The 16,557-nt window shown below is 57.8% G+C and overlaps 1 protein-coding gene across 3 annotated transcripts in view; it reads right to left on the bottom strand.

The window, feature by feature from the left end:
• The window catches only part of ARVCF (ARVCF delta catenin family member), a 41,224-nt gene extending 25,211 nt beyond the window's left edge, over window positions 1–16,013 (bottom strand). For 2 of the 3 annotated variants that reach the window (XM_056120337.1, XM_056120335.1), the window contains exons 1-3: window positions 15,828–16,013; window positions 11,498–11,551; window positions 1,905–2,059 (exon numbers count right to left, since the gene is read on the bottom strand). The gene's annotated coding sequence lies outside the window, so the exon portion shown is untranslated. The remainder of the gene's footprint in view (window positions 1–1,904; window positions 2,060–11,497; window positions 11,552–15,827) is intronic. The other variant, XM_056120336.1, reaches the window with a different exon arrangement.
• Window positions 16,014–16,557: the final 544 nt, after the last annotated feature.

The following is a 16,557-nucleotide window of genomic DNA, read 5'->3' on the forward strand; positions in this document are numbered from 1 at the left end:
GGGGAGGGGGGTTGCAGCCCCTAGGAGTCTGTGGTCATTAAGCATCTGGGGGTAAATCAGAGCCCCCCAGCCTACCGCCCAGACTGCAGAGTAAGGAAGCCAGGTGGGCGAGCCCGCCACCTATGGGAGTGCTTGGGAGGGGCTGTGGGCTCTGGGCGAGGGGTGGGGGAGGCTGTGGGTGCCCACTTCCTACCCTCAATGACAAGGACCTCATAGCCTGGACAGGCACAGGGGAATTCCAGCCTGACGACAGGGCTGAGTTAGCAGGAGAGAAGGGCCTGAGGAGGCTGGGGACCTGCACCCCATTTGCTGAGGGGCTGCGTATCGTGGTCTCTGCCTGCACCCCCACATGGGCCGTCATTTCTCTACCATGCCTCTCCTGCCTGACAGTCCCCTGAGGCTCGCGCCCCTACCCTGGACCCCCTCCCTGCCCTAGGCCACGGGTCCCTGCCTCCTGCCCACTGCTGACCAGCACTTGGCAGTGCCTGTGCGAGCCTGGCTCTCGGCCCACCAGCCCTGCCCCATGCCCTCCGTCTGACCCAGCGAAGCTAAGCCCGGGGCGAGGGGCCCAGGCCCCAGATGGGAGACACCGGAGAGACCCAGCCTTTTGGGAACAGCCTGACACAGCAGTGCCCCCTGAGTCAGCGAGCACCCCCGCACCCACGAGGCCGGCATTCCCCACCAGCATGCATGTTAGTTGCTGATGCTGCCGACCCTCTTGAGTGCCAGGACACACACACACCGGCCTGTCAGCACCCCGGGGTCAATCCCCACATTGTCCTGGGAGGGCTGGGGCCCACAGGAAAGGGGGCAGCTCCCAAGTCAGGCCAGCTGGGGCTCACCACCCAGGGAGATGAGACTGGGGCTCCCAGGGGCTCCCAGGAAGTAGGACTCTGGGAAGGGGCCACTCCTCTCCACCTCAGGACCTGAGCAGGGATCATGCCATTGGGCCCCAACTGCCCAGCACCCACAGCCGGGAAAGCTGGGGAGGTAAACAACCGCAGGGGTGAGGAGGAAGCCCGCCGTCTGGGTCACAGGGTCCAGCCCTCGCAGCTTCAGTCCTGGCCGGCAGCATCACAGTCCCGGCCCGCTTTCAGGGGCCCTTGGCAGGGACCCTCATGCATGGCCTCTGGCCAGCTCTGGCTCTCCCCGGAGCCCCTAGGAACACAGCTGGAGCCAGATTTGCTGTTCCCAGCACCCCCTCCCCCCCACCCCGGCCCTGCCTGGGAGCCAGCTGGCTGCTCCCAACGCTGGGGAGTGCCCATGGCAACTGGTCCAGACACAGCCACCCTCCAGTCCCTGCAGTCCCGCCTTTTATATGCAAATGGCGCAGCAGGGCCCGAAGGGCTCTCACCCACCCCCAGCCATGGTGCCCTGTCTGGGGCCTGTCTGCCCACCCCCACCCATACCGAGACCCCGAGAGGAGGCTGGGAGGCCTCCCCACCACGCCATAGGTGCAGACCAGTTCGGGGATCTCCTCAAACTTGAGTGCAGGCACACCCACTCAACCCACAACACACACACTGCCCGGGCACACACAATCTCCCCACGCCAATGTCCTGCACCATGGCTGGGACTCTGTCTGCCATCATCGCCCCTCCCTTTACCTGCCCCTTGAAGTCCTGACAGGTCCAGAGGGGCAGGGACAGGTAGGATGATGGTTTGTCCACCACCAGCCTCCTGGACAGGCCTCAGCAGCGCCCTGGCCACTGCTGGGCAAAGCTGCTCCCACCATGGAGCTGGGCTTATTCCAGACCCCATTATCTACCAGCCCATGGCTCCCGCCTCTGTCTAGCACAATATCTGGTCACAGAGCCGGGCAGAAGCGGTGGCATCTAGGCACCATCGCTCCAGCCAACCCTGCTGCCCTCCCCGGAGCCTTCAAAGCATGAGACGGCACTGACCTGAGGAACCGGGACACTCTGCCAGGCCAAGGAGAGCGGCAGAGAATGATGAGGGTCTCCAGGCTTCAACGCGGCCAAGGTAGTGAGGAGTAGACCAGGTTCTGCAGCAAATCAGCACGCGGAGATTCACCAGACAGAGCCGGAGGAGGGCAGCCCTTGCAAGCCAGCAGGAAATGAGAGAAGAGTTGAGAAAAGACAGATGCCAGGAAATGTGGAAAATGGCTCTCAGGGGGGTCACGGTTCCATATAACAGAATTACCCAGGGAGAAAGTGCAGACACAGGACTCAAGAAGTGATCAGAGCCCATCCTGACATAAGCCTTTGGAGGATTGCCAAGATCTGGGCTTTCGCTTTTCTCTTTGGTTCGGGGGCTACACCTGACAGTTCTCAGGGCTTACTCCTAGCTATGGGCTCAGGCATCACTCCTGTCAGGGTTTGAGGACCACAGGGGATGCTGGGTTTGAACTCAGGTCAACCACAGGCAAGGCAAACATCCTAGCACTATACTATCACTTGGGACCCCGGTGCATACTTGCATACTTTTATATATTTATTTTGACTTTTTTTTTTTTTGCTTTTTGGGTCACACCCAGTGATGCTCAGGGATTACTCCTGGCTCTTCACTCAGGAATTCTCCTGGTGGTGCTGGGGGACCATATGGGATGCCAGGAATTGAACCTGGGTCGGCCCTGTGCAAGGCAAACACCCTACCTGCTATGCTATCACTCCGGCCCTGACTTATTTGTTTTGTTTTGTCCTGGAACAACACCCAGCAGTACTCAGAGGACCATATGGGATGCTGGGGATCAAACCTCAAACCCAGGTCAGCCATATGCAAGGCAAATGCTGTACTATGGTTATGGTCCCACCCTGTGCCTACTCTTCAGCTTCTAATAATGTTCTTCATCAGTTCCTCCTCAGCAAAGCTAAAACAAATATTGAAAAGGAATAATTTTAGCTACCTTAATTTCATAAACTACTTAAAATTTCACAAGTTGTTTATATTTGAAAATGTAAAACTAAAACCCAATCACTTGTCCTTAGTGTATTTCTTTTTTTTGCTTTTTGGGTCACACCCGGCGATGCTCAGGGGTTACTCCTGGCTTTGCACTCAGAAATTAACTCCTGGCGGTGCTCAGGGGACCATATGGGATGCTGGGAATCGAACCCAGGTCAGCCGCATGCAAGGCAAACACCCTACCCACTGTGCTATCACTCCAGCCCCTTAGTGTATTTTTTGTATACTATTCGAAAATGAAAATATTTTAAGATATTATAAATACGGCAGGAAAGACAGTACAGGAGGTAAGGCACGTGACTTGCATGTGTCTTACCCTGGTTCAAATTCCTGCGCCACATGTGGTCCCCTGAGCACCACCAGGGGTCGCTCGTGAGTCAAGAGTCTGGCAGTCCATGAAGCTGGAGAGAGGGGGCTGGGTAGGTGGGGCTAGAGGTGTCACAAGGACCAGAATTGGGGTTTATCTTGAAGGTGATGGGGAACCTCTTGTGGGGGGATTGCCAGTAGTCAGACTAGACACATATTTGTGTAAAGATTCAACAAGGGGGGGTCGGAGTAATAGCACAGCGGGTAGGGCATTTGCCTTGCACACTGCCGACCCAGGTTTGATTCCCAGCATCCCATATGGTCCTCTGAGCACGGCCAGGAGGAATTCCTGAGTGCAGAGCCAGGAGAAACCCCTGAGCATTGCCGGGTGTGACCCCAAAAGCTAAATAAATAAATAAATAAGATTCAACAAGAGAACCAGACCCACCTGGTAAGAAGCAAGGGCTTGTCTACACTGCAGCCCCTTCCCTGCCCAAGGCTGCTAGCTTTAGACTTGGGGTCTGGCTTGAGGCTCATATCCACAGATGGTTCTGAGGAATTCAGTCAGTGCTTATCAGCAAGGGGGAGGGAGGAGCCCCCGAGTGAGCAGAGCGGACAGGTGGAGTTAGGACAGAAACAGTCACCAGGAACGGAGGAACCCACCAGTCTGTGTGGTGGAGACAGCCTCCCTCCCTGAACCCTGTGGTGGGGCACCCCCCACCCTTATCTGAATACCACCAAACTGGTCTTCATTAAAAATGAACCAATGCTTGAGGCTAGAGAAAAATTACAGTGAGTAGGGTGCTGGCTTGGTACAGGGCATCCCATACGTCCCCCAAGCACTGCTAGGAATAATTCCTGAGTGCAGAGCCAGAAGTAAGCCGTTTTAATCACTGGGTGTGGCCTCTAAACAAAATCATGCCCCAAACAAATAGATTTGGGGCCCAAACAATAGGCAGTTTGGGCACTTGCCTTGCACACAGCTGACCTGGGTTGATGTCTGGCAACCCATATGGTACCCCAAGCACCCAGAGGTAATTTCTGAGTGCAGAGCCAGGAGTAAGCTCTGAACATTGCCAGGTGTCATCCCCAAACCAAAAATCAAACAAACACAAAAAGAACCAATGCCCCAGGGGCCGGAGCGATAGCACAGCGGGTAGGGCGTTTGCCTTGCACAGGCCGACCTGGGTTTGATCCCTGGCATCCCATATGGTCCCCCAAGCACCGCCAGGAGTAATTCCTGAGTGCAGAGCCAGGAGTAACCCCTGAGCATTGCTGGGTGTGACCCAAAAAGAAAAAAAATTTAAAAAAAACAATGCCCCAGGCTGGGACTGCTTTTTCAAATACAAAAACTCAGTGAATCTGTCTGAGTTTTTGTATTGTTTCATAAAAACTCCCTGCAGTCAGGCAAGTGCCAGGGCATCTGCAATAAGGTGGCTGGGGTGGGCCTGGGGCAGGACCCAGCTCTCCTTGTCTCCCTGCCTCACTCCCCAGCCTCAGGCAGGGAGGCACAAGAGAGCAGAAGGTCCTATTACGTCACTGGTCTGAGGCCTCAGCTGGGACAAAGGGGGCTTTGGAATTCTGGCCCTTGTCCTGCCTCTAGATGGCTCCTATGGCCCCTAGGCAGCAAATGCTTACAGGTGAGGCTGCCAGTCTGGCCACAGGGCAGGCTCCACGGGGACACTGTCCCAGGATACTCGGGAGAAAGTCTCCTGGGCTCCAGCTCCTTCCGGAAGGTTCAGAGGTGGCAGGCGGCACACTCAGAGTGCACTGCTCCAGGCTGGACCCAGAGTCCAGCAGGCTGGGTGCTTGCTCTGAGGGCACCGCTGACCATGTCAGCCAGTCCTAAGCCAGGCACCCACCACAGGCCTCTACAGCTACAGTGGGTGCTGCAGCATGTTGTGGGTTGGGCCTGCTGTGTGTGGAGGAGCCCTCAGCTGCCCTCCTATGGGTGCTGTCACCACCAGCTTTCCCATCCCCCAGGGCATCAGCTGGAGCTAAGGAGGGACTGGGGGGCTCCAGCACCCACTGTGTGCCACATTCACAGAGCAGGGGGATGTCCACCTGGTCCCGATCAGCTGCTCACCTCTGACACTTGCTGGGGGCATCTAGCACCCACGTGCCAGCGAGGGATGAGAAGAGGCAGGCCCACCCCCAGAAGTCGGATCCCCTACTACACAACTGACCCGCCCATGGGGCTGTCTGTGGGGCAGGGCCCCAGTGTGAACTGTTTTGTTTTTGGGGCTTTTTTTTTTTTTTTGAGGGGAGAGGATTGGGGATATACCTGGCAATGCTCAGGGACTATATTCCTGGCACAGTGCTCAGGGATCACTCCTGTTAGTGCTCGGATCACCTGCATGCAAACCATGGGCTCACTCTGTCAAGTTATCTATCTCTCTGTCCCCAAGGTGGGTTTGCAGACAGGGCCAAGTGGTCTCATGGGACAAGGGCTGCCATTGCTCCGTCAGATGATCCCCACTGAGGCTCAGCTCCAGAGTGCATGCCCCTACACACACTACACACGTGCACACACATGCATACACACACACATATATACCCATACCCTGGCATATACATACATATGTATCCATAAACATGCAAACATACACACACATGCACATACATACACATCTCCACATACATATACATACAGAAATGCACACACGCAAATGGATACACGCACACACACGTATGCCCACCCAACCCACACCTCACTGCCGAGCCGACACCAGGCCTTTCTGCCATTTGAATTGTGACCAGTTCCGGGAATAAGCTATTTCTGTAGGGGTCTTTCCTGTAAGAGCTTCCTGCAGCCCAAGCGTCCATGCCAGGACTGTCCTCCCAGCTCCAAGCAGGGGGCTCTAACAGGCCCCAGACAGGCTGAGCCCCAGGAGTGATACCCAGGAGTGTGGCATTGGGGGATGGGAGGTGGGGAGCACCTATGATGCTGGGGAAGCGACCCACTGTCTCTCCATACCCACCATGGGAGTGGCCCCTGAGCACCACCACGTGTGACCCCCCAAACCCAAATCAAACAGACACAAGCCCACAAGCCCCCAGGAAGCTCCTCCTGAAAGTCTCGATGCCCAGCGTGAGCCCGTGAGCTCCTCCCTTTTCTATGTTTCCTAGAAACTACTTGACAGTTGACTTGCAATTTGAGGTGGAGAAAGGTGGTCTTGGGTTTGGCCTCCTGGCCTCTTCCCTGCTCTGACGTCCTTGTGAACACACCAGGGAGCTAGTCCTGCCTGCCAGGCCCAGCAGGCACCTGTGCAGACACCAGGCGTGGTCTAGCCCTTGGCGTGAGGGAAGGGAGGTAAAGGCCGCTAATACTCTGGGAAGGGGTGCCTGGCCTGGACCAACTCCTTTCTCTTTTAGAGTTTTTACAGCTCAGGCCTTGGTTTCCTCATCTGTACAATGGGTGCAACACCTCCCACCAAGCACTGTGGCCCATATCCAAGGAGGTCTGATGGACCATGGGTGGGGGGTATCTACCCACCAGGCTCTACCCTCTGGGGCACAAAATAAGGGCCTGAGGGATGCCTGGGCTGGCAGCCATCGTTGCAGTCTCATTATCCTGCAAAATGCAAACAGCAGCAAGTAACTTCAGAGGCATGAAGGGCTCATTAGAATTTCAGGGAGAGTGAAAATATTTTGAAAAGAAAAAGTTTAACTAAAGGCACATTTGAAATACCAAACCCATCCAACTCATCCATCGCAAATGTCAGCCTGGCAAGCTGCCCCTGGCGGAGGGGCACACTTGTCTCCCCCACTTGACACGGCAGTCCTTCCCAAGTCGGCGTCCCTGCCACATGGGACACACTTGGCCCAGCTGAGGGTCATGCCGGGACAGCGGAGGCCTGGGGCCTAGAGGGAGAGGGGCCCCTCGCAGTCTCATGGCAGAGGACACTCTCAGGGACAGTGTGAAGCTGAGCAGCTGGCGTGACAGCGAGAGGCTCCCAGGAGAGGCCACAGGAATGGGCCCGGGAAGGGGAGGGGCGGCGTGAAAACCCATGAACGAGGGCCCTGAGGCCTGGAGCAGAGACGCCTTGTGACTCGCTTGTGGGAAGAGGCCCTCACCACTGGGTTGGGCAAGGGAGCCCCCACCCGCTGGCCCTGCTGCCCCAGCACTGCCCCACAAAACCCCTGAGCAGGGAGAGCAGAGTGGACAGTCCTCAAAGCTGGCTGCAGGAGCAGACCGAGGACACCTTTATGCCCACTGTGCTTCCTGGTAGCCTCGGGGATGACAGGAGCCGGGTCTGGACCCAGGCATGGTCAGAGAGACGGTTCTCTTCTCCTGTCCCTCCAGAGAAAGGGTTCTGGCTCCCCTGGGGACCTTTCCTGGAAGAGCCAGTCTGACAGCAGAGGCCCCGCCCCTGGCCAGGAGGAACCCCAGCTGCAGGGTGGCCAATGCTCCGCCCCCCTCCAGGCCACAAGGCAGATACACCCAGGACTGGCAGAACCCCCATCTGAGGGCGCGGCTCACCCCTGCCACGAGCCACAGAGCATGCAGATCCCCACAAAGATGTCAGACCATCGGCCCCACTTCCTCAGAGTGGCTGCGGGGTGCAGGGGTGTCCCCTCTTGGCAGTAGTGAGTGGCACTTGAGGGCCTGATGCTTGAAAAGAGGTCTGTGTCCCTTTTGGGGCTTCCAAAGGGGGCCCGCCGGGGTAGTGCCCTGGTCTTAGTAAATAAGGGGTGGCAAAAGAGGCCACCAGAGCCCCAGGACTGTAAGGGACAAGAGGCCCCACACCCACACACCCACGCACCCAGATGGGGCTCCAGGATCCATCTGCAGCAGAGACCCCCACGGATGAGCATGACACCTGAGTGTGTGGGCTGAGTGGGGGCGACCCCAGCAGAGCTGCCGCAGCGGCACAGGTCCCTGTTATGTAACATTTCCAGCTCCCAGTGACAGAAAGTATCAGCTGGGAAATGGCTCACACTCAACCATAAAAGACGAAGCTAAATCCTCGCCTCATGTATATGTCAAAATAAATCTGAGATGGATGAAATGCTGAGTGTAAAACACGAAAGCAGAAATACCCACAGGAAAGGGAAGATGCCTATTTATCTGGCGACATGCAGGGGAGGACACAGCACAGCACACAGAATGACGGGCTAACAGAAACAGGGAAACAGTCAACAGATTTCACCACAGAATAGAAAAAAATTCTGAAGAAATTGTCACTAAGGCTGGAGAGATGGCGCAAACATACTAGGCAGGGCTAGAGCGACGGGACAGTGTGGAGGATGTTTGCCTTGCATGTGGCCGACACGGGTTCTATCCACATCTCACATGGTTCCCCCACCGTGAGTAATTCCACCAGGAGTAATTCCACCAGGAGTAATTCCTGAGCATTGCCAGGTGTGGCCCCAAAACAAAACTGTAGCACTGTAGCACTGTCCTCCCGTTGTTCATTGATTTGCTTGAGTGGGCACCAGTAACATCTCCATTGTGAGACTTGTTGTTACTGTTTTTGGCATATGAATATGCCATGGGGAGCTTGCCAGGCTCTGCCATGCAGGTGGGATAGCTTGCTGAGCTCTCCAAGAGGGATGGAGGAATCGAACCTGCGTGCAAGGCAAAAGCCCTACCTGCTGTGCTAAATCTCCAGTTCATAAGACCCAAAAACAAAACAAAACCAAAAAAAATAAAAAAAACAGAAAGCTGAGAAGGGGCCAAGGATATGGTCTAGGGTAGAGTGTTTTCTTTCTTTTTTTTTTTGCTTTTTTGGTCACACCTGGCACTGCACAGGGCTTACTCCTGGCTCTGCACTCAGGAATTGCCCCTGGTGGTGCTCAGGGGACCATATGGGAAGCTGGGAATATGAAGCCGGGTCTGCCTCATGCAAGGCAAACACCCTACCCGCTGTGCTATTGCTCCAGCCCCAAAGGGGGTAGAGTATTTGCCTTACATGTAAATTGAGCATCACACACAAAATGGGGACAGGGTGGAGAAAAAAAGAAAAGAAAAGAAGTCTTTTTTATTTTATTTATTTATTTATTTATTTTGGTGTTCCGGCATCACTGTGCTCAGGGAATCATTCCTGGCGGGGTTCATGGGACCATATGGGATGCCAGAGATCAAATCTGGGTCAGCTACATGCAAGGCAAGCACTCTATTGACTGTACTATTGTTCTAGCCTCCAAGAAGTTATTTTATTATTTATTTATTTATTTATTTTGCTTTTGGGATCACACCCAGCGATGCACCGGGGTTACTCCTGGCACATGCACTCAGGAATTACTCCTGGTAGTGCTCGGGGGACCATATGGGATGCTGGGAATTGAACCCGGGTTGGTCACGTGCAAGGCAAATGCCCTCCCTGCTGTGCTATTGCTATAGCCCAAGAAGTTATATTGTAATAATAATAATGATGATGATTGGGGATGTTGATGATGACGATGACGATGACGATGATGATGATGATAAAGATTTAAGATGGAAGCTGGGAATCACATCAAAAGCCCAAGAACCTGGGGCTGGAGCAATAGCACAATGGGTAGGGCGTTTGCCTTGCTCGCGGCCGACCCGGGTTTGATTTTCAACATCACATATGGTCCCCCGAGCACTGCCAGGAGTAATTCCTGAGTGCAGAGCCAGGAGTAAACCCTGTGCATTGCCCTGTGTGACCCAAAAAGAAAAAAAAAAAAAGGCCGAAGAACCGTGGGTGGGGCCGGGGATGTGGCTGGGGCTGAGCACCTGGGCTCCATCCCTCAGAGGAAACCAAACAAATAAAACCACCTTGGGTGGGGCTGGCAGGACAGGCACAATGTCCTGACAAAGGACAGGGCTTTCTCGGCAGTGGGCGGCGCTGACGGGTCTGTGGGAAGGGGCACCCTGATCCAGCTGGCATCAGTACCACATCCACCCTGCCTCTGTGGCCCCTGACCCCACTGCTGCTCCTCAGCCCTGCGGTGCCCTCCTTTCTCTGCTGCCACCATCTGAGTGAGCGGCCCATAGGTGAAGATGGGGCACATCTGGGCATGCCTTTGTCCCAACCTTGTGCTGAGGCTGTCCCCAATCCCCTCTCAGCAGACACACCCACAGCCTGGCAGGAGCCCTAAGCCAGGGCCCAGATTCTGCTTCCTAGTCAATCAGACAAGGTCCAAACCAGAGCAGAGCGGGCACAAAGGCCATCATCCACCCCTGCAGTGCCCCCGGCAGACATAAATACTCAGTCATCACACATCGGAAGACAAACAGGAGACAGAGGAAGACATAGAGTCAAGGGTACCAGGCGATGGAGGGCACAGGGCCCACAGGCCCTGCTCGCAGCGTCACTGGTGTCTGCCTGGTCTGCCTGGACTTCAGGGGTTGGCAGCTTTTAAGCTATCCCACATCTGGGGGCCTGAGCGCTCTGAGCCTCTTCATCCAAACCAGAGGGCTCCACATGGCTCAACAGTCACAGGAACTTTGCCCTGCATGTGGCCAAATGGACTTTTGATGGACTTTTCCCATCAGCCCACTGGCAGCTTCCAGAAAGCAAGTCCTGAGCAGGGAGCTGAACCCTAGCAACTCCCTCATCCTATGGCCCCTCATCCCCCGCACAGTATGCTAGAGCACCAGAGCAAGGCACTGACTGGTCAGTGCAGCCCCTCACCGCCCCCCCAGGACACTACACCCTGTGGAGCAAGGACAGTCATTTGGGCAGGAGTCAGAGGCCATCCTGGAGGGAGAGGAGTGACCAGGGACATCTATAAGCATTCCCAATGTCCCAATTCAGCTGGTGTACCAAGATCTGACAAGACTGTGGGGCCAACAGGGCTTAACTAACCCCCCCCTGGGGGACCCGGGGGACACAGAGACCACTCAGTTCCTGCAATGTGTCCTGAGCATCGTGTCTCAGTTCCACACCCGCAGCGATACAGCAACACAGATAACACCCAAGGCCTGGGGCCAGCACCCAAGAGTGCATCCCTGGCTGGCAGCTCCCTGGGAGGCTGGGGAGATGCCCATTTATAAAGGGGGGGGGCTGAGCAATAGCACAGTCGGTAGGGTGATTGCCCTGCATGTGGCCAACCTAGGTTTGATCCCCTATGGCCCCCTGAGCACCACCAGGAGTGATTACTGAGTGGTGCAGGGCCAGGAGTAACTTACCCCTGAGCATTGCCAGGTGGGGCACCAAAATATCCAAAAAAAACCCAAGTGAAGGGAGGGGAAGAACTGTTACCACAAACACGGTGGTTGGCAGCCGCCACAGGCTTCTCCCTCGGCCAGATGCCACCCGCAGCAGCTGCCCACCCTAAACCCACGTCAGGCACTCACCTGGCTTGGGGGGAGATCAACATGTCCTGACACCCACCCTGCCAGCTCCAGCTCCTGCAGGGAAATGGGAGAGCACCAGGTGAAGCCAAGGGCCACTGTGTCAGCACGAAGCTGGGACTGTGCTCAGAGAAGACCCTGTAACCTGCCACACCCCCGCATGTCTGTGCCCTCTTCCCCCACTTACGGGGGCTGCCACACCCGCAGCAGTATGTCAGATGCTGTCCACTCTCCTTCAGATGGAGGATGGATAGTCCAAGGGCCGGGGGGCAGCGGTACAGCACAGGCCTTGCGTGCTGTGGTGTCCAGTTCCAGAGGGAAAGGGCAGGGGGGCTGCTCCAAGTTGTGGATCGGTGACACCTTTCCCCTTCCAGAAATCAGGTGCGCTTTGTCTTACAAGGCAGGTGGCAGTCCTCACCCATCAGGGACACAGCTGCTGCTTCCTGGGGGACCCTGCCAGGCACCGCTGACCCCACACTCCAAACTGCAGACTGTCCACTGGCCTCTTCTGAGGCTTCCTGTGGCCACCCCAGCCCCCAGGCCCCTTCTAGGCAGGGAGTACAGCCACTCAAGCCACTCAAGCCCTGAGACCAGAGCTGGGGCACACGTGTGGTCAGAGAACCACACAACATTCTGTCTGAGCAGACATGTTCCCTCTGTGTCGACACCTGGGATACTGCCGGGAGTGTCATAAAAATGGACAGTGTGTGTGTTGGGGGGCGGTGGCAGCTGGGGAGGGTCTGGGCAGTGGCTGGGAGGTCATCTCTGGAGGGACCAGCACTCTCTCCCCTCAGGTCTCAGGTACATTCCAGGCTGTTCCCAGTCTGGTCCCACCTCGTTCTTGTGGACATGGACACCAGGGGCCCAAGGGTAGTTCACGCACCCCATGGCAGCCCCATCATCCTTGAGAGAGGTTTCATGCCAGGGTGAGGTCGGGGAAGCAGCATCAGGGAGGGTAGAGGCAGGGTGTGTGTGTGTGTGTGTGTGTGTGTTTGTGTGTGTGTGCGTGTGTGTGTTTGCGCGCGCGCGCGCACGTGCATGTGTGTGTATAAACCAGCATGAGTGCAGGAGAGGCAAATGGGCATTGTTGATTGGGGTGTGTGTGTGTGCCCAGGAGGCAGGTGGCAGGCGTGGGGTGTGCGTGTGCGTGTGTGTGTGTGTGTGTGTGTGTGTGTGTGTGAGAGAGAGAGAGAGAGAGAGAGAGAGAGAGAGAGAGCCATCAGGAATGCCCAGGAGGCAGGCGTGATTGGTGGTCCCTGCATACTGCTATCATCCTCCTGGCCCACAGCAGAGGAGATGCTGTGAGATGCTGCGCCTACCCAAGGCCTGAGTTTTTTTTTTTTTTAAGAAGTCAGCTTTTGGGGCCGGAGTGATAGCACAGCGGGGTAGGGCGTTTGCCTTGCACGCAGTCGACCTGAGTTCGATTCCCAGCATCCCATATGGACCCCCGAGCACCGCCAGGAGTAATTACTGAGTGCATGAGCCAGGAATAACCCCTGTGCATTGCCGGGTGTGACCCAAAAAGCAAAAAAAAAAAAACGAAGTCAGCTTTTGCACAAAATGTGACATTTCTGGGACGCCTCTGCCTTTGGCTTAACAGCTGTGTGGACCCTGTCCCCTGGGAGAGGCTGCACGCCTTTCTTATCAGTCCTGATAGCCAAAGCGTTCCCATGGCTGCTCCTGCGAGGCCTTGGGAAGCACAAACTGAGCCCGGGCACACCTCTCATGGCCCCATGCTGTATAGACCTAAGAATCGTGCTCAGGAGATGGGCCCCCATGCTCCTGTACACACCAGGAGTGGAGGCAGGGTGGCCGGACCGAGGGCAGGCCCAGAGGCTGGTCCGAGGTCCTGGGGTTATACCTCAACCAAACCTCTCTCTCTGCTGCAGTGGCGGGGCAAGGGGGTGGGCTTTCTCACTGTCCTGGCCTGAACCCACAGCAAGCACCCGACATCCAGCCTGTGGTCTCCCTCTATCTGCCCAAGGGTGGTGAGGACACGGGGACCCTGGAGACTTCTCTTCCCTCCCCTACACCAGGGAGAGGCAGCCTGGAGGGCGGAGCTTGTCCTCCCCACTGGGACTGGGCAAGCCAGCCAGGGTCCTGTGGCAGGCAGGCAGCAGGGTGTGAAGCAGCAGGGAGGTGCTCCGGCCCCCTTGTGGCCACACTCCACCTGGTTTGTCACAACTTCCCTTGCTGGCCCCCTGGGAGCAGGAAGGGAAGATGGGGGACCTGGAAATGGGTTCATCTTCTGATCTGTCAAATGGGCCAGTCAGAAAAGGACACAGGGATTGGAGTACAATGGGCAGGGCGCTTGCCTTGCACACGGGTGACCTGGGTTCCATCCCTGGCATCCCATATATTCCCTGAGCCCACCAGGAATGATCCCTAAGCACCACTGGGTATGACCCAAAAAGATAACGAAGAAGAAAAAAGAAAAGGACCGAAAGGGGTTCCCCTCTCCCCCGGTGATCCTCTAATTCTGGGAGCAGTTTAATGGAAGCGGGAGGAGAGAAAACAGATGTCCTCTCCACTCAGGCTGCCGCTGGAGAAGTTCCCGGAAACCCTGTGGTCCCGCTAGTATCCCACAGCACCTGCCCCCCGCCCACGTGACCCAGTTCTGCCCCTCCCTCGGTCTGCTGGGCCAGACTAGGGCTGGCTGAGGCAGGTGTCCTGGCGTTCTTGGCCTCTTGGGGCTGAGACCCTGCCATTCATACCCTGAAGCCTGTCTCTTAGTGGAAGGGGGAGGAGTGAACCCCCAAACATCTTGTGTGTGCAGCACAAACACAGGCACAAAGACGCAGCCCTGCCCTTGTGGAGCCCGGCAGATACAGAGGGGGCCCCCGCCTCTGGGGCCAGCTCTAAGCAACCCAGGTGAGGCGGGGGGCCTCTACTACCTAATACCTTGGACTCAGGCTTTGCCCATTTGTCAGGAGGAGCGATGGCTGAGGACATCTAGCCAAGTTCATGTCAGTAGCCCAAGCAGAAAGAGGGAGGCAGGGGCACGCTTGGCTGCAATCCAAGGACCTTCCCAGGACAGGACCGATGTCCCCAAGCCTAGTACTCTGAGCTTAGTCCCGGGCCCACCAACCTAGGGGGCTATAGGCGGAGGTGGGAAGGGGGGTGGATTCCCTGCTACAGCGGGCAGGGATGAGGCCCAGGTTTCAGCCTGACCCCAGGCCTGGAACACCTGCCACTGGCCAAGGGCCCGGGTGGCACTGTCCCAGGTGTGCAGCTAGATTGAGCACAGGACAGGCAGAACAGAGGGAGGCAAGCACAGCCTGGTACAGCCTGGAGCCCACAGTGCAGGTGGCAGAGTCAGAAGGGTGTGGGGGTGCAGCCTCAGCGGGGGATCCCCTCACAGGCACTCAGTCCCCCACCCCCTGTCACCCTTGGGCTCAGGGATCCTGAGCAGCTATGTGTGCTGCACCGGGAGTGGGCGACATGAGAAAGGGGTGTGAGTGAGGGTTCACTGCCTGGGATTTCCTGAAACCAGCTTTTCTTTCCCTTCCGACACACGCCTGAGTCCACGAAGAAGGGGACCCTGAACACCCCAGTTCCATTTCCACTTTTACGTTACGCTTAGGTCAAAACGATGCAACGCCGTAAGGAGACAACATTCAGTTATTCAACGATTTAAATGGGAGGTCCGGGGTTCTCAGACTAGCGGCCCACGGGCGACATCCCAGCAAACCCGGGGCGGAGGACCACGCCGAGCAGGGAGGGGGCGCCTCCGCCCAGAGTCCAATGCTCCAAAGCGCGGGGGGCGGGGCGGGGGACCCAGGTTCGGGCACAGGGCAGCGGGACTCCCTCGTCCTCCAGGTGGCGGGAGTGGCCGGGGGCGATCCCCTTGGTCGGGCAGTGCTCCCCGAGGATCCCGGCGGCGCGCCGCCCCAGGAAAGTTCCCGGGCCCCACCGTCCCTCTGGCCGTGGCAAAGTTTCGGTGGCGGCTCGGCCCCATCTGCCAGGCGGGCATCGAGCGCGGAGGACGCGGCTGCGGACAGTCCGCCCGCGAAGGGCTGCGGCGCCCCAAGCCGGCCGCAGCAGACCGCTGGGGCAGGGCCGGGAGGCCGCGCACAAAGGGACGCGCCCCCCGCCTCCGGGGTCTCGCGCACCGCGGCAGCGCCCGCGAGGTAAGGGTGGGGCGGGGCGGGGCTCCGACCCCGGCGCGGACCCGAACCCCTGCCCGAACCTCGACCCGCTGGCTCAAGACCCAGTTTAGGAAACCTTGGCGATCGTAGCCGGGATCCCGGCCGGAGCCTGCATCCAGCCACGCCCAATCCCAGCAGGGACCCCCGGCTTCTGACCCTGGACCCCGCCCCCCGTCGGAGCTTACCTGGAGCGCGGCGTGGGCGGCTCCGCAGCGCGGCCCCAGCCCCCAGACGGGCGTCTCCAGGTCCCCGGGCGCGCGCAAGGTGGCCGTGCACTGGGCGTCAGCTCGGGCCGGTGCGGGGCCGGACCCCTCCCGGGCCCAGCGTGCAGCCCCCCGGCCAGCCCTCCCCTCCCCTCGCGCGGCCCGTGCGCAAAGCGGGCTTGGCCGGTGACGGTACCCTCCGCCCCGCCCCACCGGACCGCGAATTTTCCCATTGGTTAGGTCACCCGGCGCGTCTCGGCAACCGGCGCCGATTGGATGAGAGCAGGGAGACGACGGGTCACCATTGGTTTCTAGAAATGCCCATCCAGCTCAGAGACCGGCCCCCTCGTGGAGTGGCGGAGGCCCAGGCACCTGCCGGGATCGCTGCGGCGGCAGCTGGACCGCCGCCCCCCCAGTTTCTCCCGGGCGCCTCCGAAGACGATTCCGGACCTTCCGGCCTGGAGCGGAGGTTGGCAGGCCCAGCGCTCCTTCCCCAGACCTTGTCCGCTTTCCTTCCATCATTATCCCAGTCCCCAGGACTCCTCCAGCGCCAGCCCTTGGTCCGGCGGTGCTTCCCGCGCCCTCCCGTGGACATCAAATTGCATTCCTCATACTACCCGCGAGGGAGAGTCGTGCTGCCATCCCATTTTCCAATTGGGAAAAGAAGGCTGGAAAATGCTCTCACTTGATTCAGTTACAAGAGAACGCAGCC

The sequence above is a fragment of the Sorex fumeus genome, unplaced genomic scaffold, assembly GCF_029834395.1.
Source record: "Sorex fumeus unplaced genomic scaffold, SorFum_2.1 ptg000043l, whole genome shotgun sequence".
NCBI classification, from domain to species: domain Eukaryota; kingdom Metazoa; phylum Chordata; class Mammalia; order Eulipotyphla; family Soricidae; genus Sorex; species Sorex fumeus.